General features: G+C 36.2%; 1 long non-coding RNA gene and 2 pseudogenes across 2 annotated transcripts; 1 reads left to right on the top strand and 2 right to left on the bottom strand.

Moving 5' to 3' along the window:
• Positions 1-585: 585 nt before the first annotated feature.
• On the bottom strand, positions 586-3,475 carry LOC103326860 (uncharacterized; annotated as a pseudogene).
• A 9,503-nt stretch (positions 3,476-12,978) lies between these two features.
• On the bottom strand, positions 12,979-14,866 carry LOC148919066 (uncharacterized). Its single transcript, XR_016125066.1, has 2 exons — positions 14,443-14,866; positions 12,979-13,249 (listed from the first exon to the last, which is right to left on the bottom strand). It is a non-coding gene; the product is annotated as an uncharacterized LOC148919066 (long non-coding RNA).
• Positions 14,867-16,910: 2,044 nt separating this feature from the next.
• Positions 16,911-20,760, top strand: LOC103326835 (zinc finger CCCH domain-containing protein 56 pseudogene; annotated as a pseudogene). The gene is made up of 2 exons (XR_016125065.1): positions 16,911-17,126; positions 18,076-20,760. The product of XR_016125065.1 is annotated as a zinc finger CCCH domain-containing protein 56 pseudogene (transcript).
• The last annotated feature ends 430 nt before the right edge of the window (positions 20,761-21,190 follow it).

Genomic DNA, 21,190 nt, shown 5'->3' with positions numbered 1-21,190 from the left:
CTGAAAAATAACCGACTGCCGACTTATTTTTATGTATACATGTTTATATGTTTGTCATACCTCAATATAATTTATTCCTTACTAATTGTTGATGTCCAAAATGGAGTAAACTTAAAGTGAGCTTGACCTCAGTCGCTACCGTCCTTGGACATGTGGAAGGGAGATATGTAAGAGAGATAAGATCAGTAAGAACTTTGGTACCAATGTGATACTGGTTGAAGGCACCTCAATACTTAAGTTAGTATCAATGGAGAATAGAAAGGTAATTCAACATAATAACGGCACACGTTCTAATTTACTAGTGCCTAGTGCCATGGGGCGAGATTTATGGACAAAAGAGGTCAGAACTCTTTTGTGGTTCCTTCCATGTGGGATTCCTAGCATGGCATCATATGTGACTGAGGTGAGGCATTATGCTTTGGATTAGAATTAAGGCTCACATTGCATACTGAAAAACCAACCAAATCAATGAAAAAAATAATGTCACTAGCGTTGGCGTGATTTCAGTGCACAAAAATAAACAATAAAAACTTCAAACTCACAAGACATCAAAACATCAAAAATCATATTGTCTATTCATTATAATCATAATTGTCCTCGACGAGTTTTCATATTTTGAAATCGTTGCATAACAACCTCGTCATCTATACTATTAAAAATGCCTTTCTCAATATATGCAACCAAGCAATCATTCATCCACAAATCCCCCATTAGATTGCGTAACCGATTCTTCACAATATTCATAGCAGAAAATACTCGCTCTACACTTGCAGTCGCAATGGTAGGATTAGTGCTAGTGTCAAAAGCAAGTACACTAAAGGGTAGATCTGATCTTTTTTTGTCTCAACCATCTTTTGAGCAAGATCAGTAATCCCTTTCAATTCTGTAAATTCATCGTTAGAGCTCACGTCCGAAATGTAATTCTCAAGTTGTTCTTCAAGTAATTTGAGGTCATACTCAGAAAAATCACTAGGATAAAATTGGGCAAGTCGCATCAACTTTGCTTTATCAAAAGCAGAGAATGAATTACTTGGACTCAAGCATGCCATACAAAGAAGTAATTCATATTCTTCTCATTGAACCAATCATTTAACTCTCGGAGCTGAATATCAATAACATCAACGAATAAATCAACACGATAATGATGTAAGTTTGTGATGGGTTGAGCTTTACGTTTTGGTCTCCCTCCACTAGAAAAAATATCATCCATTTTAGGAATTTCAATATGATACTTGCCACAAAAGAAAGAAACTTGATCAAGTAAAGAATCCCAACCATTATCTCTCATGCTTTGCAATATTCCTTTACATATTTTGACCAAGTCCATGACATTCACAATATCTTGATCTTTCTTTTGTAATGCCTGAGACAAGTCGTTTGTGATTCCCAAAATTCTTTTCATCAAGTGTAGACCAAAAATGAAGCTGAATGATTGCATAAAAGTCAATAGAACCTTTGCTTCAAATTTTTGTTCGTAACCTGATCCATCTGTTCTTACAATCTTAAGCACATCTATCACAGATGGGAATATGTTTTCCAAACTGATTAAACAATTATAATGAGAGCTCCATCGTGTATCACTAGACCGCTTAAGATTAGTTTCTTGATTCAGGCCTTGTCCACTTAAGAGCTCATTATTATTGAGTGCTTCAAAAATTACATCAACATGCTTTTCTCTCAGCATATCACGGCGCTTAGCAGATGCACCCATAACATTCACCACATTAGAAACCATAGTAAATAAATTTGCAATTTCTGAATGTTTCTTTGCCACAGCTACCAAAGCTAGCTGAAGTTGATGAGCAAAACAATGAACATAAAAAGCAGAGTCATTCTCATTTAGAATGAGTGTTTTAAGACCACTAAACTCACTTCTCAAATTACTTGCGCCATCATAACCCTGCCCTCGCAATCTAGAGATGCTTAATCCATGTCTCGAAAAGAAATCATCAACTGCTAACTTGGGGAAGAAGATTTAGTATCTATAACATGCACAATACCTACAAAACGTTCAATTACCTTACCTTTATCCACATAACGTAGCACAATTGCCATCTGCTCCTTTGAAGACATGTCGCACGATTCATCAACAAGAATGGCAAATAATGAATCACCAATATCCCTTATGATTGCATTGATAATTTTAGTTGAAATAGCACTTGAAATGTCCTTCTGGATATCAGGTGATGTCAACTTCATATTTTCAGGAGCATTTTTTAGCGTGACAGCTTTTATATCATCATTGAAACGACATAGCCATCGTAAAAATGCAAGAAAATTCCCTTGATTGGTTGAATTTTCAGATTCATCATGCCCACGAAATGGAAGCCCTTGTTGCAAAAGTATCCTCGACACCAGATGCACCTAAACGAGTTCGATAATTAATTCGATCTTGGTTTGAGTGTTTTGAGAGAATTGTTTCAATATGCTGCTTTTGGTTTAATAAGACTTCACAACTTCTCCAAGCTTTATTGTGGGCACTATTCGGTCCTCCAACATGAATTTGTAGTCTATCTTTTTTCTTCCAATTCGAAAATCCAACACCAACAAAAGATTCACCACCAGATTGCTCTCCAACATCAGATTTAAAGAGATAACAACATAGACAAAAGGCAGCATATTTTTCTATGCTATACTCTAACCAAGTAGGAAATTCACTAAACCAACCAGGATTAAATCGTCTTTGTTTTGCTCCAAAATTTTTGTAAGGAAAATTATGCCCTCGATGTTGACAAGGACCTTTTTGGAGATAAGCTCTTCGAACTTGGTCTCGAACATTTGGATGGTAACTCAATATTTGATTACGTAATCCGGGATCAATCCAAAGAACTCCGATCGATGGAAGAAAGCGAGCACTCAACCTCACCTAGATCTTCCTTTGTTGGACCTAATGGAGAAAGAAGACTGGTAATAGGTTTCTTTTGGAAAAATAGATCTAAGTTTAGCCTGTTTTCTTTTGATTCATCCAATTGTGGAGAGTGAGTCTAGTATCATACTTCCAATTCCTCTAAAGGAGTTGACCCGAATCAGTAAGAGGAATGATATATTGACAGACTTATCCTGGACCATTTTCGCCTACTTTACTGTCCTGGCCCTACCCTACTTGTGAATGAAAGCACTACGCCAAGTCTTTTTTTTTTATTCCTTACTCTAGGCTCGCGGGACTACTTGACCAGTGGAACCACCCCATTTGATTACTAATTATTCATTAAGCCCGTCTTTAATTCATACTAATTTATTTAGGGCTCGACTCAAATTGGAAAAAAAGAACCAAAGGCCTCACTCTTCATGACAAAGTGGTCACACTAAATCAACCTAGGATTCCCAGCTTTTCAAGGCAAGGGTTTTTTCAATCTGTAAGAGGAAGAAGCTAAGAGTCACCAATACAAATGATCGCCCGTTGCACCTTTCTTCTCTTTGCAGGTGACGACTCCACTAACTCAGACTTTGATTTTCTTTTGAAAAATCTTTCCATAACTGAAACACATATATGAACTAAATTTAAATCGAAACAGTTATGAACATCTTCTCAAACTTATAAACCAAAGCAAATTGAGCAATTCAAAGCAATATATTAATCAAACCAATAGAGAATCATATATATAGAAATTTATAAATTAAAATTAAAATTTCACCAACACAAGTTCACAATTGCATTAAAGGGATAAACAATTATATACTACGCAAGAAAAATTACAAGGGATAGACAAATACATACTTGGAGTTGAATAGCGATTTACCAAATATCTCCAACCAAAGCCTTTTCCCTTTGGTAATCTATACATAAATTGAAAGACCCATTAAAATCAATAGAAATAAAAAATAAATAAATAAAACTTGATAATTTAATTAGAATTTGAGAAGAAAAAAAACTCACATATCTGGTTTGGTTGTGTTTCTGACCTAAGAAAAGGGAAAAAGGCTTAGGTTTATTGATTTACACTAGAAGGTAATATATAATAATAATAATTCTAATCCTTTTAGGAATGGGTAGTATATAATTTTAGGATAGTTGAGTGGCCCACGTTGAAATCTATTGGACCACACCACTTTGACTTAAAACACCACTATGACTTAACTTTTTGTTGAAATCTTCTTTCTTTGGCCCGTATCCATGTAGGCAGACTCCTAATACTGGTACTATTTTTTTTTTTTAATAAAATTTCAGTGGGGGCAGTGACTGCACTGGTCCCCAAGTGCCTCCTCCAGAGTAAGAAAACTGATCGACCCTAGTCAGTTTTATGGACCAATCGAACCCTAGTTAGTTTTGAAAACTCATGCATGACGGTTTATCGAACCAATTGACATATATAAATAAATAATTTAATATATAATAATTATAGCCCTTAGATTAATCTAATGGCTAGGATTTTAGGATTGGGATTAATCCTAACTGTCAGATTATCTCACTCAACCTCATCTCTCTCACTCTCAAATAAGACTCTCACTCCATTATTCCCCAAAAAAAAAAAAAAAAAAGAATCGTCTCTTTCTCTCCTCTAAATCCCCTCACCTAAATCGCCATGTATGTCGTCGTTGAGCAATCTGACCTCTTTGTAGAGCTGACAATAAGTCTTGTCATGTCGGATATTGAATTCAAAATAGAGATGAGGAGATCGATTTAGGCTAAGGGTTTTCATTTGGGTGGGTTGAAATCCATTACCCTAGGGTGCACGGTGGAATAGAATAGAATATGACAATATATGCATGCCACATATTTATTATTAATAATAAAAATTAAATAGTAAATGTGTCATGTATGTCATTTTGCGGGTTGGTGGGTTAACCCTAAACCCACAAATTTATCAGACGTCTCATGGCGGGTTGACACAAATTTGATGTGTAATTGTAATCGTGTGGGTTGACCCGCTAATTTTCCTTCTGGGTTTTGAGTCGTATCGAAAATTGTCACCCCTAGTCTCAGTTTTACCTCTCTACGGTCTCAATCTCACCTATCTCTATCTCAATTATCATCGCATCTCTCTCATCATCTCAATCTCAACCTCTATATCATCTCTCTTGTCCATTCAAAGGTTCTAAGTCTCTCTGCTCTCTCTAAATCGGGTAGCATGCTCCTCACCAGACAAATTGTTTAGCTCTTTATTGTGAAACCTAATTTCTGAAATTTGGGGTTCTAATCAGAGTTTCGAATTTGGAACTAAGTAAGGTTTCTATTTGGGTTTGTGATCCAATTGAAATGAGGTTTCAGTTATGCAAGTCGATTTTAGGGTTTAATCCAGGGTTTTCACTATAGGGTTTTGGTTCTAGGGTTTGAAATTGAGGATAACAATTAGGGGATTTCGGGGTTTAATTTAGAATTTCAATTTAGAATTGGGGTGTAATTAAGCAATATTAATAATGGTTGATTGATTTGATCTTATTGTTTTGTGGTTTTTCATTTTTGGAAAGGATTGTTTCTAGAGCTTGGGATTAATCTATTGGAGCTTGTGTTGGTGGATTTGTAGAGGTATAAAATTATGAAATTTGTGGTCATTTAAGTTTTATTTTGATTTAAGTTATGTTAAGAAATTTAGAGCTTGTGTTGATTGATTTGAGTTCTGTTTAGGTTTTAAAATTTGTTTTGAGTTGAATGTTTAGTTTTGAATGAATTGAATGTTAATGTTATGTTTTGAATTAAATGTTTCCTTTTTTTTTTCCGGATTGAATTGAATTAAAACCCCTATGAACAAATCTGCTTAGGATTTGAATTTGAATATGTTTGGGAATTGAGTTGAAAACCCTATGAACAATATGCTTGAGTTGAATTTAAGTTGAAGTTGAAATTTAATAATGTGTTTCAAGTTGAATTTTAATTATTAGGGTTGTTTTTTAGTTGACATTAATAATATGTTTGTTGTCCTATTTTTGAATTAGGGTTGTTTGGGCAATTAAGTTGTTATCTGAGTCAAACAAAGTTGGGTTTAGGGTTTCTTTCTCCTAGTGAGAGCTTCCATACCCCTGGTGGTATTTCATCGTCCTCACACATCCATCTTTGCCTATACGTTTTCACAACCCAAGTTCACATCCCAATTTTCCTTTTCTCCAATCCGTAATTCCTTGTTTTAATCCTAAGATCCCACAATCCAGTTGTTCTAATTTCCCCAGTTTCACCTTCCCTAGCCAAACCCTCTTGCTTTTTTCATTTTTTTTTATATATATTTCTACATCCCTAAATCTCATTTCCCTCTCCTCTCTCACAATCTCCACCCTTTGTTTTCCCATAAACTATCCTTGTTTTTTACTTCGTTACCACCTTCCAAAAGCCCCAATTTTATTTATTCATTTTATTTTTCTTCCCACTAGCATCCATTCCCCCTTTCCCAACCACCTATCCACCTTCTATCCCTGTAGCTTCACACTACCCCCATCCTCCCTGCTTCTTCCATTCACCCCACCCCACCCCCTTTTATGGAACCTCTCATGTTCAAATTTCTTTCCTTCACTCTCTATCGCGTGCTTGCTTGCTACGAACCCATTATGGCTTCTTGTGTTAAACTTGACGGTGCTCTTCCGACACCTCCCCTATTGAATGCCTTAATTTTATGGTTTAATGTGGTGAAGGTTACATGTTCTTCGGTGCCTATAAAAGGCCACTCCTCCTTCACATTTGAACAACCACAATACACCATCAGAATATCACATACCACAATCACCACCACAAACTAATTCTCTCATTTTTCTACTTTTATATATATACTTGTGCGTTTAATTTTCTTTCTATTTTCGTCGTGTTACATTTATACATGTAATAAAATACATCAAAAGTTTAATAACCCAACCCCTCTATCGCTTAATTAAAAAACTTTAATAATTTTCTATTATATTAATTTTAATTAATTTAATTGGTCAAACTCGAAGAAAGAGTACACCCAACGTTCTGAAAAACATTGGCGCACGCGTAAACGAGGTGCTCTACCTAACTGAGCTATAGCCCTTGTGCTTGTGATACATATTTTATCATGTAGATAATTTCTTGTCAAGATGAATATTACATGATCCAACATTATATCTCTTTGATCCGTTTGATTGGTATTGCTTATAATTAATATTACATTTATAATCTAAGCTTCTCCACACGCGCTTCCGCGCCTGCGAGATGCTTTTTTTAAAAAAAATTAAATTTATTTTAGAATTAAAAAAGATAATGGGTAGTTGTGTTCCATAAAAATAGGATTCATTATTTGATTTTTCTTTTAATATTATTTTTTTTAATATGAAAAACTGTGAATTTACCATATTATTCTCATTTAATTAATAATTTTAATTCTTAATGTTTGAATTAACCAAGGGCATTTTTTGGTATTTGTAATGTTTCACCATTCTTTGTCTTTTGCTTTATATATATATATATATTCACTACTTTATATTATTATTTTGGCAATGGTTATGTGGCTTGGATACCTATATCTGTGTATGAACGTGCTCATAGCGGATCTTGAGTTTATGTAAAAGGGGTCGTATCTTGGAGTCTTGTAGGCCGTTCATACCTGAACGTAGGGGGTTACAAAGGCTTTAGGACATTGTCTTTGACGTGCTTCACCGTACCAAACTCACCTTCTTACTTATAATTTGTTTTGCTTTTACTTACCTATTAATTTGTTTTTCTTCAATTTCATTGTACCTTAAAAGTTTTCCAATTTGTTTATATGTTATTTATAATGTAAATGTTTTGTATTTGGCTTTATGGAAAGAGAAAAAAAATATAATTTTTATAACATGTATGATTGCATCTCACCAGCTCTTGCCAAGTGGTCTCCCTCTTTTATTGTACTCAACCACTGATTTTATTTTTGAATTCTACTCTTCACAACTCGGGTCATTATTTTTGAGTTTCCAGAATCTTCAAATGTAGTTGTGCTAGTTGCTTATTTCTCATTAGAGGAATCAATTCTTATGGGACTTGTGTAGCTTCTTTACAGCTGACTTGTCATTCTTATTTTGAGTTTTTGAAACCATGATTATAAAGGAATGAAAGAATATAACATGCACAATAATTAAATTATCATAGGTTTATGCCACAGGAAGATTCCCGTGACTCGTATAGACAATCTTCACGACTCTTTTTACTGAACTGCCGTTGCGGTGGTTTCCAGCTGCCGATCTAGTGTTTCCTAAGTGTACGCCTCCCTAAATTTCAAATTGCCCATGGAGGAAGGATCCCCTGGTGTCTTTCCCAAGCTTTCTTGTGTGACGAAGAGGGTTCGGGTTGTTGCGGATTGCGATTCTGAGTACGATGTGAAGCCTAATTCCAATCCCAATTCGATGTAGGGGTTGATGCAAGCGACTAAGATGGATCTGATGCCAGAGTCTGAGCATATTTCTAGGCCGACGGTTGATCTGTTGAATGAATCTAATGGTAATAAGATGCCTAATCCCTTATCTTGTATTTATAGCTTTCGTGATAAATTGATGAATAAAGTTAATATGACCAAAAATGTGGGGATTGATGTTAACTGCTTGGATACTGATTATGAGGGTTTGAATGATGAGGATGATGTGTTCATTTCTCGTGGTGAGCGTGGGCCGAGTATACAGTTCTCTGATCGTGCTATGGCTCAATTTTGTGAACCTTGGAAAAATGCTTTGATCATTAAGCTCCTTGGTCGCTCTTATATGTATAACTATCTTCATGATCGTTTAGCTCATAAATGGAGTTTGGTGGGAGGGTGGAAGCTTATTGACTTGGTGAATGATTATTTTGTTGTGAGATTTGATTTGGAATAGGACTTAAATTTTGTGTTGACTGGAGGGCCTTGGATGATTGCGGGGCAATACTTAACCATACAATAATGGCGGCCTGGTTTTTGCCCTTCTACCACGCATATCACAAGAATGGCTGCTTGGATTAGAGTATCTGCCATACAACTTGAATGTTTTGATGTTTGATCTCTTAAGAGGATTGGCAACCTTCTTGGTAAATTGCTGAAAATTGATTCGTTGACTACTTCGCAAAATAGGGGTAAGTTTGCTTGTTTATGTGTGGAGTTGGATCTAACTAAGCCCCTTGATGCCTTTGTGCAAATAAATCAAAACTGGTACAATATTGAGTATGAGGGATTACCAGATATTTGTTATCTATGTGGGTGTTATGGTCATAAAAGGGAGAGTTGTACTTTGAAATATGTGAATTTGTCAGATGAGGCTGGGAAAGCTCAAGGTGCAGGAGTGGGACCTATGAATCATGATTTTGTTGGGGATACAGAAACTGTGAAGATGGCTGAGGATAGCTTGCGAGGCCCTTGGATGAATGTGCAATCTAGAAGGCGACCAAAAATTTTTCGTAAGGATATTCCTGGGCAAGGTTCTGGTGGAAGGAACAAAGGGTCTCGTTTTGATGCTCTTAATGAGATTGGTGAAGATTTTGACATAAGTGGGCCGATAATGTTAACCAAGTTCCGACGAAGGTTGTCCCTATTTTTAAATCTGTGGAGGAAGTTGGTAAGAAAGTTTGGACTAAGTCTAAACACGCTAATTCGGGTTCTAGGCCTGTTCTGAATGATATCTCAAATAAGAATGTGCAGAAAGTCTTTAATAGTAAGGTGATGGATAAGAGTTCGGGCTCTTCTGATAAGTTTACAATGGGGGCTTCTTGACATTCTCGTAATCTGGTTGTTGGTGGTAGGAAGCCTTCTACTCTTAGTGCTGTCACTGAGCATTTGGAGAGTTGGGGTTATGGTCAGCATATTCACCAAGAGAAAAGGGTTTATATTTTTGGGCATCAACCTCCAAATATAACAACACATTCTGAATTTCATGATGAGGATACTAATTTTCATGAGGATGCTTCTGAGTATGATGATGATAATGTTCTTGTGCCTAGAGGGATTGATCAACTGGGGCAAGTTGCGAAGATGGATTTGGTTAAGGGCCAAACTAGCACTGCTGGTGGAAATTTGACTAGTACTACCTTCAGACTGTTGAAGGTATGGCTTTTGATGCTTAAGTAAAGGGTTTGCCCTTAGTGACTGCTTATCTTTTAGCATATATATATATATATTTTAATGAAGTCGCTGTGGTGGTGACACGTGTCCTTGGAGATTAGGTTCGGCATTAGAGCTTGGCGGGAGCCTCGGCGGTGGTGCTTTAAGAGTGTCTTCCTTTGGCAGGGGAGAATGCGTGTCTGCCTTGGTACTAGTCGTTTTGATGTTGGATATACTCGGTTGATTATGGTGTAAACAATATTTATTTTTTTTCTTCTGCATATATCAGTATTTCTAACTTTGAATAATATATATTCAAATTGTACAAACCAAGAAAGAGGCAAGTAGGACAGTGTTTGAAAAGACGAATAACATGGCGCCATATACAAACTTGCAGAGGTCTATTTCAATTTTTCTAATTCTCTGCATTTTATCTTTGTATCTTTGTTCCAAGTAGAATTTTGATAGTGATAATTATATATATTTTTCATTTTCTTTTATCCTCTAACCTTAATTATATGTTTTCTTCATTTTTTTTCTCTGTTTATCTGTGTATTTTTGTTCTAAGTCCATAAGACGATATATATGCATGGGTGTATATATATGTGTGTATGCGTGGAAGTCTATGTGAACAGTACGAAATCAACAAGATAAAAAGTGGCTTACTAGGGAGAAAGATGGGCATGAGCAGGAGCAAGGTTCCCACGATGGACCCCGCCAAGAGCACAACACTATTTTTCTCAAGAGGTTTCTCTTCTTTGTCTTCTATCTTTGTGACAATTTTCTTCATGGGGTATCGCTGCACGATCTTCCCTTTCTAGCTAATGAATAGAGGAGATGCAGGGGCACATATATTAAGGAAGGAATTACTTTTTAGAAGAAGTTGGCATGTAATATAAAGAAGAAGTCTAGAGAAATTTATATTGATGTTGGTCATAAAGTTCCATCACATCTTCCAATGAGTACATTAAAATAACATAACAATAGGAAGTAAGAGTATATCTAACCGATGTGTCAAAAGTGCCACATAGACCTTTAACAATTAGAAATAACATATCACATCACTCCAACCGATGTGTCAAAGCTGATGTGGAATGAATGTTGGAGGTTGAGATGCTATTTTTGACATCCCAAAAGTAAGATGTGCAAATGAATATTTTATTATTTTATTTTCTTTTTAATTAAAAATAAATCAACACTAAAATGTAATAAAATAATAATTTAATTTGACATATAGGGTGAAGTGTAAAGCTGTGTAAGATGTCAAATAGCCACATCAGCCATCAAATTTAAATTTGATGTTTGGTATTTAACATCTCCCTTGGAGATGCTCTAAAGGATGGCTTGTGAAGGCGGGTAGGCGAAATTAGCCACCAACCACATCACTTTGGGATTAGTTTACTAAAGAGATATTTGGTGACGTGGGGGTTCAGCTATCTGTTGAACCGAATTAATTGCATACTATTGTTTTATAGACTTTCAGACAAGCCAATCGATCAATTTAGTCAAACTTAAACGAGAGGCAGAAAATTCAAGGGTAAGTAGCAACTTATTTTTCCCTCTACCATTCACAAATGACATGGCAAGAGGAAAAAAAAAGGGGTAATGTGGGAGAAAAATAAATTCGTCACCTATTCGCCATGTCACGGGATTGGATTAAGATGCAACCGACACGAGTTCAGATGCACATTAATTCAACATGGGTTTGGATAGCATTAACTCAACATGGGTTCGGATACGCATTAACTCAACATGAGTTTGGATGCACGTTAACTAAACACAGGTTCGGATAAGCATTAACCCAATGTGGGTTCAGATGTGCATTAACCCAATGCGTGTTCGGAGGTGCATTAAGTCAATGATGGTTCAGATGTGCACCACCCAACACAAGTTCGGATGTGCACCACTTAACATGGGTTTAGGTGTGCACTACCCCGTATGGGCTCATACATGAACAACCTGATGTGGATTCATGGGTATATTCAAACATTTATACTCCTATATCCGCATGAATTACAGAACAAGATAAACATAGTTGATAGTTGATCCCACATAACTCTCAGTGACTTAAAATGACGGAAGTGGGCATAGGACTTGTAAAGTGGAGCTTGCATCCCAAGGTTGTCACTAGATATAAAGATGAAGTTTCGCAACCAGAAGAAGATATGCGATTTCGAATTAACTTGTGCACTCAAATACATACAAAAACTAACTTGAGTGTCGGAGTACCTTTTGAAAGTACCCTACCTTCTCTTATTCTATTTCAAAATAGCGTTGCTTAGAAATTATAATTTGCTACAGTTTTGTCTTGACAATTTATGTTTCTTTCTCTTTTTCTTTTCAAATTGTACAACGGAAAAAAAAGCCGCACCCAACTCCTTTCCATGTGAAGAACAAATTTGAGGTTAACAGTTACACAATGTGTTTTAGCTGGTTTGTGCAGACACTGATGTGCAAGTCATACATTGGCGTTGGAGACCATTTTTGGCATAATGTAATGTGTAGACAAGGAGTTCTTTGAGATGCCTTCTGAAGACAAAAGCAAAGCTTCTATTATGAAAATGCTAAGCAAACTGTACACATAATTGATTATGCTTGTTATCATTAGTAAGGACATCTAAGACATTATGTATTCTTCTTGTGAAGCCGTATGTTTATAATATTTGTGTAATGTACTTAATACTGTTTTTGAGGTCATTATTATAATGATATGAAATTTTCATACTATTTATTATCTGTAGCAACTGAATATTGTAATAGTTCAACAATTAGAACATTATATAATATGGAAAAAAGAGTACAAAGACATCCATAAGGTACTTGTTTATTGCCATTTTATTGGTTTGGAATTGGTTGTCTATTGCTGCTTTATTGTTGTTTATTACTTTCATATTGCTTTTGTATTGCTTGTCTATTGCCACTTTATAATCTACATGACATTATAATGGAGTGGAAGCAACTATGGATATCGTCAAAATTAACCATTCTTATATTGTCGTCCTTTATGTTTCAAAACTGTCGTATATGTGACTGTCATCTCTTGCTCAAGATCCCAAAGTTTCAAAGTAAATTTCATTTAAATTTCATTTAATGGTATCAAAATAATTACATGGTCTCCTATACAATAATATTCAATATAAGTTTTTTATTTCACGCAATCTTAAAAAATAACCAAGTATCTCAAGAACTAACAAATTGAAAACAAAAATCTCTTATTTAATTGTTGAATTTACATGAAGCATCATCTCTTTTACTCTTGCAGCTACTCAGGCCTAGTCCCCCCTCAAAAGTCATGATCCAAAATCCAATAGCTGACTAGTCTCTCCAATCTACCAAAAAATTTCATTCATTTATAGAATATAAGATACTTGATAAAACAAACCAAAAAACATGAAGCTCTCAAAAATATTTCATTAATTGATAGAATGTAAGATATTTAATAAGTATACTTCCATACAAAGTCATCAATTATTTTCATCAAATGCAGAATGACATGTCAACCATTGTGCTTTCACTCCACAAATTTGCTAATTTGAAGCACAATGACATCTTTCTAGATATACGCTCTAGCTATGTTCAACTATATGTCTGTTATGTATAAGCTTTTCATAATTTCTTGTCATTTAAAATTTTTTATTGGTATTGAACTCAAGACACCAATGAAAACATTTTGAGGCAGTTTGAATACGTACAACAGAGCAAACTATCACAATTGAAGAATACCTCTTACCCAAGATGTGTGACATAGATACACTGCTGGCCTACAAGACTTTTCAAATTTTAGACAGCCAAAGTTTAAGTGCAAAAGTAGTAAACTGACATACATAAAGTTTGGATCTTGTTTATCAGAAAACACTCACCATGAGTACCTAGTCTTTTAGATTACAAAAACAGAGTTCTTTTTCTCCAAACAAAAATATCTTAAAACAAAGGAAAGAAGAAAATGGAGTAACAATTTCACAACAATCTTTTAAAGAAACAATGTGATTGACAATGATTATGGTTCCAAAATAATACCAGGCATTAAATTAACACATAAATGTTAAGAAAAATATGAAGAGCAGAGAGAGAGAGAGAGAGAGAGAGAGAGAGAGATCGTAAATAATACTTCAACCAAGAATAATCTCAACTCCTACTCAAATCACAAGCAGATAAAGAAAAATGATATCAACATATATTCCTATTAAATTACAGTAACATATCAATAAAACACCAAAAAAAATCAATATAACAGTAATACCATAGCAATACGAAAGCAATACCACTACAATACAACTGCAATAAAATCACAATACGATTGCAATAGCAAATCAACGATGCTACCTCACTATGATATAATCATAACAAGTTCATAGAAAATCCAAATACCAAATGCAAGAATCAATCGACAAAAAAAAAAACACATTTGTTGTTTCAGACAAACAAAATCAATCCCAATACTTCAATTTCTACATGAAATACAGATGAAATCAATCATAATTCCAATTTAAGTAATCAAATTCAATTTAACATCAAAACTTACATATTCCCAACAATTAATTTTCTGGAGAAGCTGTTCTTGAAGGGGGCATGTAAACCCAGGCTTCAAAACCCCCCAAAATGCTCAAACAATGGCCACCTAATGCCAAGACATGCTGTCATATTTAGAAAAGATGGTTTTGTTTGGATTTGTTTAGGTTGCAGAAGGGATTCGAAGAGAGATGAAGTTGGGGTTTGGATTTGGGTAGAGAAGAAAACAGAGAGGAAGGGGAAGAACTGGGTTTTGAGGGCAAAACTGTGGGTTTTGTAGGTTGTTCTTGATCTTCTTCTTTGTGAGAAGAGGCGTAGAGAGAGAGAGAGAGAGAGAGAGAGAGAGAGAGAGAGAGCGTTGAGAGAGGAAGAGAGAACTGTGAGATAGAGTTGAGAGAGAGAGAAGAGAGAGCGAAGAGAGAGTTGAGAGAGAAACCAAAAACTGACCAAAAGTGTTATCTGGCCAATAAGTGGGCAATAAGTATGTATTTATAGGTGATAATTGCAAAAAAATTGGGGAGGGGTGATATTTTCAGTTTAAATTATTAAAAGGGTAGCATTTTGAGCTATTTCCCATTTTTTTATACACTAAATGCTTTGTTAGTCCTACTGATCTACGGTTAACCGACTATTGTCGGGTTGGGACTAGTCCCAAATATGGGAATATCACCAAATATCAGTTGGTTTCTGCTTGTCTAAAAAATTGTCGGTTCATGAACCAAGTCCATCCCTAACTAGAATGCTCCTTTAGTGGCACGACATGAGCTTGGGTACCGGTTGTGTGGTAGTGAGACGCTTACCTTTAGTATTAAAATGGTTTTTGTTCAAGTCATAGTATCACTAACTAAAGTACAAGGGTAGCAAACTAACTCTACTAGACAAACATTTGTCTAAATATATTCACAATGGCATATATATAACATATAAAATAGATACACGTGACGAAATTTATGGGGCCCTGTATAGTGGCACCAATTGCACACCCTTGAAGGCAATCATGTCTATGAAATAAAATGTTTTTGGAATCTCGTCAAAATGTAAGTTTTGTTTTCAACAATAATGTGCATTAAAAAAAAAAAAACTAACATAACATAAACATTCATTAACACAAAATAGGTTAATAACAAATATAGCGTTTTGTGTATAGAAGAAGCTCTTATTGTGAACACATAACAAGTGAGTAAAAACCGCTCAACCATTGTGTCTATCTCCAAATCCACTCATATTGTAATAATTGCATCAACTCTTTATGAGTTGGGTGTTTGTTTGTAGTAGTCTCTACTTGTAGTTTCTACTTGTGAGAGTTTAAAATTTGTAGTTGTATTAATAGTTTTAGGCATTGTGACTTATGTTTGGCTTGTTCATGGTTGCGGCTTTTATGCGAAATTTCTTTGTTCTCATGTGTGTGTTTAATGTTGCCAGTGTGTCTTTATGTATCTAGATTAACCCTACGTGTTTATTATGCTTTCTATCTTTATGTTATCCTTTTGTCGTAATTTGTATTGCCCCTTGTGGCTTATGGTGTAGGTACCTAATTTATAAATATAATTTTTTTTTAAAGCTCATATTTTGAGAAAGGTACCCTAAATATTCCTCGGTAGGGCTCCATCCACCATTTTAGAGCCTGAATAACTCTTTACACGTTCGGATGAAAGCGAATTCAAAATTTCGATTGGGAGTGTGTGTCGGTTTGAAACCAATACAATTCAGCCAATTCACATCCAATTCAATATAGATTGGATTGTGATTTTTCCAATCATATCCGATTAGATCAAAGGTTTAAATCCAATCGAATCCGATACCATTGATTTTGGATTGGATGATTGGTTTTGGTAATGAAAAAAGACAATAATGAAACATGAAACATTTAACATTAGTTTTAATATAATCAAACATATTAATAGATGTAAAATGTAAAATAGAGATGAAATGCTAGAGAAAATTATTTTGATTCTATAATATATTAAACATAACTCCATCAAGTGACTTAAAATGTTCATAAAATTTTCAATTACAAGTACTTACTCGAGTAAAATAAACATGAAATTAACTAGACTGAATTGGATTCTCATAAACAAACCCGTCATCTAATTCAATCATGTCAGTTTTAAAAATCAGCAATCTAATCTAATCCGCCAAATCGTCAAAACCGATTAAAATTGAATTGGAATGTTGCACACCCTTTCCAAAAAATTAAAAAAAAAAAAACGAAGAAGAAAAGAAGAAAAACGAATACAAAAAGGCTCCCGCTCCTCCAACAATCCGAATGAAGAAATCGAGAAAAAGGCCCAAAACCCATCAAATCCAACATTTAGGAGGGTCCACCGCTTTATCCGGTTACCAAACCTCATTCCTTCCCTCTCACCTACTCTGCTTCACCGTCTACCCCCTCAGCCAGTCACCTCTACTCCCAACCCACCCTGAAAATTTCAACCCCCAACTCCTCCATGCCATCGCATATATTCAACCCAAACTCACTCTCCTTCCATTTCACCTTCATTTGAAAACTCCGTTACTCTCTCTCTCTCTCTCTCTGCGCCATGGGAACAGAGCTTCTCTGCTAGCAAGGTTATTCTCTTTGTCATCTACGCCGGGCACTTGAGGTGTTGCCAGCACTAGTTTTCGTTCTCTGCTTTTACTTCGCCTTTCGCTAAATGCGGTTCGTACAGTTCCTTGGGTCTGATGTTTGTGCACTCTGTAAGTCCATCTTCGTTCCTCTCTATTTATTTATTTATTTATTTTTGGATTAGATGGCAAATTATAGTGTTTATTGAGTGGTTGATACGTACATTTTGGAACTTGATCACCGGGGCTGGTTTTGTATGTTGGCGATTTCAATTTTGGTTACGTTGTGCTTGGCGTGCGTTCGGTTTCTGTTTGGTTACTGAGAAAGTGTGGGAAAACACAGAAGGTTCCAAATTCGAATTTTCGTTGTTTAACTGACTCAGTTAAAACTAATATAAAGGCGGAAAAAAGACAAAAAGAAAGCACAAAAACCCATTTTCATATAATTGAACATTCAAACTTACTAAGCAGAGCACACCATAGGCTTGCTATCTTTGTTTTTAATAACTTTTTATTTTATTTTTTATTTATAGAACTTTCATGTGCTCCACTTTGATTGTTTTGATTAAACGTTCTGAAAATTAGAGTAAAAAGGAAAAATGTATGTTGGTTTGATCTTGAACTTGTGTGTAAGCTGGCTTGAAATGGTAACTTTTGGGTTTATTGAGCAATTTTATTGTTATTATAATATTCCTGTCATAACGAGATTCTCAAGCGACTTTGGGTCCAAACCCTTAATTGTCTCGGAATTCCAAGTTAAGCACATTATAATTTCAGCTAATTTTCCTTTCCATATTTGTAAATAATTCTCAAGGAATTTCTTGTTCTTCCTTAACCGTTCTGGTCTTCTGGGAAGTGTTTTCAAGTCTCTTTTGTTACTGATTTCTACCTCTTTCTTGAGGAATTATTGTATGGTACTGGAATATGGACCAAAGTGTATTCTTTTCTCTTTTGCAGAACAATTATCAGATTACAATTCCAAATTGTTTTCATATGTGTTATTCTTGTGAGCAGTATATGGTTCTCTATTTTCTTTGGTATTATGGTATATGATTCTCTTTGGATATGGTGTCTCTTTCAGGTAAATTTTTTGATTAATTGAAGCATGTGTGGTGTCCTGGAGCAGTTAAGTCCTGAGTCTCCAGTTCCATTATCTTCTCAGGAAACTGAGTCTGTGAATAAACCCATGGCTAATCCGATCAAAGTACTTGAAACTGAACATTCTTTCTGCAGTTTGCTAGAGCTTGCGGCCGATAATGATGTTGAGGGCTTTAAGCAATCTATTAGTGAGGCTTCTATTGTTAATGAAATTGGACTCTGGTATGGTCGCGACAGGGCTTCGAGACGAATGGTTCTTGAGCATAGGACCCCATTAATGGTTGCTTCTAAATATGGTAGCGTTGATGTTGTGAAACTGATTCTTTCTCTTTCAGAGGCAGATGTAAATTGCTCTCCCTGTGGAGATAAGAGCACTGCTCTTCACTGTGCTGCTTCTGGTGGGTCTGAAAATGCTGTTGACACTGTCAAGGTTCTTCTGCTGGCTGGTGCAGATCCCAATGCTATTGATGCCAATGGATGCTGCCCTTTTGATGTTATTGTTTCTCCTCTGAATTGTTCCAATCTGAAGGTTGTGCTTCAAGAGCTCTTACAATATGATGGCTCAGCCTGTCAGCTGGATCTCCATGTTTCAAATGTTTGCTGTAGATCTAGTTCACCATCTCTGTCATCGTCTCCGAAAAATGCTTCCTTGCCATCATCCATCCCCGATTCAACATGTAATTCTGATGATATTCATGTTTCTTCTGCACCTGAAAAGAAAGAATACCCCTTCGATCCTTCGCTTCCCAACATCAAGAATAGTATTTATGCTACGGATGAGTTTCGGATGTTTTCATTCAAGATCTGGCCTTGTTCACGAGCCTATTCACATGATTGGACTGAATGCCCTTTTGTGCATCCTGGAGAGAATGCAAGGAGAAGGGACCCGAGGAAGTTCCACTATAGCTGTATGCCTTGCCTGGATTATCGAAAAGGAACATGTAAGCGTGGAGATTTATGTGAATATGCTCATGGGGTTTTTGAGTGCTGGCTACATCCAGCACAATATAAGACTCGACTCTGCAAAGATGGCATGAGTTGCTTGCGCCAGGTTTGCTTCTTTGCCCACAAACCTGAGGAAATGCGACCTGTGTATGTTTCCACTGGATCTGCCATGCCATCCCCTCATTCAGCCACCTCTGCTGCTGCTTTCATGGACATGGCTGCAGCCTTGAACCTCCTACCTGGCTCCCCCAAAGCAGTGCAGGCTATGCTACCTTCTCCCTTTTCTCCACCCATATCTCCTGGTAATGGTATTTCTGACTCTTGCATGGCATGGCCTCAGAAAAATATCCCCAGTTTGCATCTCCCAGAGAGCAATCTTCGAGCAAGCCGTTTGAGATCTTCTCTTAATGCAAGAGATATTCCTACTGAAGAGGTTGACCTGTTGCATAATTTTGAACTGCAACAACAGCAGCCCCTTCATGATGTGTCTTCCTTCTCGCAGTCATTCATCAATATTTCCTCTGTGAGTCATCCCCTCCATCCCGAAACCTTGACACCTTCAAATCTAAATGAGCTTTTCTCTGCCCAGGTCTCATCCCCTCGCATGACTGACCATCTTGTGAATTCATACGGTTTCTCCCCGTCAAATAAACCAGCAGTTCGCAATCAACTCCAGCAGCAACAAACAATTTTATCTCCTATCAGAACAAATGCATTTTCCCCAAGGACCTTTGAGGAGAATCTCTTGCAAGCTCCATTTGATTTTTCCTCACCGAGGATGATGTCACATAAAAGCATAGAGCCTCTATCTCCAATAGGCTCTAGGGTTTCTGCTCTTGCTCAGCATGAGAAGCAGAAGCTGCAACAGCTTTACAGCTTCAGCGCACGTGATGTTGGATCTAACGTCCCTCGTGAACTTGGATCTAATGGTGCTGTTGGCTCCCCTGTACCTTCTTTGTCCAAATGGGAGTCTGCCAATGGGAAACTAGATTGGTCTGTTCAAACAGATGAACTGGGCCATCTAACCAAATTCTGTTCTGGTGAACATAATGTGGAAGAGCCTGATGTTTCATGGGTTCAATCTCTGGTGAAGGAATCACCATATGACGTAAAGGCAGTAGCATCTGCTCCAGAATCAGGCACACTGCTGTCCATTGATTGTTCTAATTGAATACCTCCCAGTGAAAATAATGATCATTCAGTTCCCAAAGCTTGGATTCTGCAGTTGCAGGTACATCAACTTGTTGCATAGTGAAAATGAAACCATTTTTACTGAGATCTAGTTACAACAGAATTATATGTTCTTTTAGTTGGTGGCTAAAGCGGCAGTTAAGAAGGTAACAGTGACAAACAATAGAAGGAAAGGACTGAACAAAGCCAAAAGAAAAGTATCATCATCATATACCCCATTTTTTAAATTTATTAATTTTACAGAAGTCAGGGATGAAAATTCCCGTTTGGGTTACGCGAAGACCATCCCGGGTTATGGAACTTCACTCCCAAGTCTATCATAATTTAATTATTTCATTTCCCCCTTAAATTTTTGTTCATTAAATATGTTACATGCTTCATCAAGGCGAAGCAAAAACTGCAGAAGCATTTGCCCTGCCAGTATGCTTTTCTGAATAATTATCGGGAACTTTTTTCCTTTTTCCAATCTCAGATACATCCTGTAATATTGTAAAACAGAATTGAGGAAGAAATGTATCCCTTTTTATTTTTTTCCCTGTGTTTTATCAATGCTTTGAGATGGTCCCTGTACGAACTAGAACATATTCTGTCAAGAAAGAGAAAGATGGCACTGCAGATATGTCCCATATCTGAATGAATTATTGTAGAGGCAGATGCTGGTAGAGTCTGGGACACTTGGTTCCTTGATGTAAAGTACATTTTCTTATCTTCTAAATTATTGCTCCAATACCCCAATTATTTATCATCCTTGATTGTCTCTGAATTTGCTTTTCCTCTCCTTTTGTTTGTTTCCTTATCTATGTTTCATGAAAACATGAGAATCTATGGTAAGGTGGATCCTAATTGTATGGTGGTTGCAGCACTATTGATTTGAGAGGTGGAAACTTCTTTTTATATGGATTCTTTCTCACTTTTCATTGAGATTGGCAGACGTGGGATGTGGCATTTTTTAATATAATTTT

The sequence above is a fragment of the Prunus mume genome, linkage group LG3, assembly GCF_029339155.1.
Source record: "Prunus mume cultivar Tortuosa linkage group LG3, ASM2933915v1, whole genome shotgun sequence".
Taxonomy (NCBI): domain Eukaryota; kingdom Viridiplantae; phylum Streptophyta; class Magnoliopsida; order Rosales; family Rosaceae; genus Prunus; species Prunus mume.
Note: the sequence above shows the minus strand (reverse complement) of the source record. Positions and strands in the feature narration are given on the sequence as shown.